Below are 1908 nucleotides of genomic sequence, written 5' to 3'. Positions count from 1 at the left end.
TCCCCAATGTCCCCCCAAATGTCCCCAATGTCCCCAATATCCCCCCAATTTCCCCAATTTCCCCCCAATGTCCCCCCAAATGTCTCCAATGTCCTCAATACGCCCCCAAATATTCCCAATGTCTCCCCAATATCCCCCAAATGTCCCCAATGTCCCCCCAATATCCTCAATATCCCCTCACTATCCCTCAGCATCCCCCCAAATATCCTCAATATCCCCCCAATGTCCCCCCATATATCCCCAATATCCCCCCAATATCCCCCAATGTCCCCCAAATGTCTCCAACGTCCCGCAATATCCCCCCAATGTCCCCAACATCCCCCCAAATGTCTCCAATGTCCCCAATATCCCCCCAATGTCCCCAATTTCCCCCAATGTCCCCCAATGTCCCCCAATGTCCCCCTAATATCCCCCCAAATGTCCCCAATATCCCCCCAATATCTTCAATATCCCCCAATATCCCCCCAATGTCTCCAATGTCCCCCAATATCCCCCAATAATGTCCCCCCAAATGTCTCCAACGTCCCGCAATATCCCCCCAATGTCCCCCCAATGTCCCCCAAATGTCTCCAACGTCCCGCAATATCCCCCCAATGTCCCCCCAATGTCCCCCCAAATGTCTCCAATGTCCCCAATATCCCCCCAATGTCCCCAATTTCCCCCCAATGTCCCCCCAATGTCCCCCCAATGTCCCCCTAATAGCCGCCCAAATGTCCCCAATATCCCCCCAATATCTTCAATATCCCCCCAATATCCCCCCAATGTCTCCAATGTCCCCAATATCCCCCCAATGTCCCCCCAAATGTCTCCAACGTCCCGCAATATCCCCCCAATGTCCCAATGTCCCCCCAAATGTCCCCAATGTCCCCAATATCCCCCAATTTCCCCAATTTCCCCCCAATGTCCCCCCAAATGTCTCCAATGTCCTCAATACGCCCCCAAATATTCCCAATGTCTCCCCAATATCCCCCAAATGTCCCCAATATCCCCCCAATATCCTCAATATCCCCTCACTATCCCTCAGCATCCCCCCAAATATCCCCAATATCCCCCCAATGTCCCCCATATATCCCCAATATCCCCCCAATATCCCCCAATGTCCCCCCAAATGTCTCCAACGTCCCGCAATATCCCCCCAATGTCCCCAATATCCCCCAAATGTCTCCAATGTCCCCAATATCCCCCCAATATCCCAATTTCCCCCCAATGTCCCCCCGTGTCCCCCCCAATGTCCCCCTAATATCCCCCCAAATGTCCCCAATATCCCCCCAATATCTTCAATATCCCCCCAATATCCCCCCAATGTCTCCAATGTCCCCCAATATCCCCCCAATGTCCCCCCAATGTCCCCCCAAATGTCTCCAACGTCCCGCAATATCCCCCCAATGTCCCCCCAATGTCCCCAATATCCCCCCAATTTCCCCAATTTCCCCCCAATGTCCCCAATATCCCCCCAAATGTCTCCAATGTCCCCAATATCCCCCCAATGTCCCCAATTTCCCCCCAATGTCCCCCCCGTGTCCCCCCCAATGTCCCCACTGTCCCCCGGAGCGCCCCCAGCTGGCGCCCGGCGCCGCCGGCCCGCGCCCGGCCCAGTGGCCTAATGGACAAGGCATCAGCCTCCGGAGCTGGGGATTGTGGGTTCGAGTCCCACCTGGGTCGGCATCGCCCCCCCTTTTACCGAGGGAGTTTTGAGGGGATACGCGGAATTTTGAGGGGATTTGGGGAATTTTGTGGGATTTGGGGAATTTTGTGGGGAATTTGAGGAATTTTGGGAGGGAATTTGGAGGGGTTTGGGGGAGATTCGAGGGGTTTTGGGAGCGGTTTTGGGGCGGCTTGGGGAATCTCGTGGGGATTTGAGGGGTGTCGGGGATTTTTGGGGGGCTTTTGGGGAGATTTAAGGGGTTT

General features: G+C 54.9%; 1 non-coding gene across 1 annotated transcript; it reads left to right on the top strand.

The window, feature by feature from the left end:
* Positions 1-1589: 1589 nt before the first annotated feature.
* On the top strand, positions 1590-1662 carry TRNAR-CCG (transfer RNA arginine (anticodon CCG)). The gene has a single exon. It is a non-coding gene; the product is annotated as a tRNA-Arg (tRNA).
* Positions 1663-1908: the final 246 nt, after the last annotated feature.

Source organism: Melospiza melodia, unplaced genomic scaffold (assembly GCF_035770615.1).
Source record: "Melospiza melodia melodia isolate bMelMel2 unplaced genomic scaffold, bMelMel2.pri scaffold_261, whole genome shotgun sequence".
Lineage (NCBI taxonomy): Eukaryota > Metazoa > Chordata > Aves > Passeriformes > Passerellidae > Melospiza > Melospiza melodia.
This window is presented reverse-complemented; position numbering and strand designations above follow the sequence as displayed.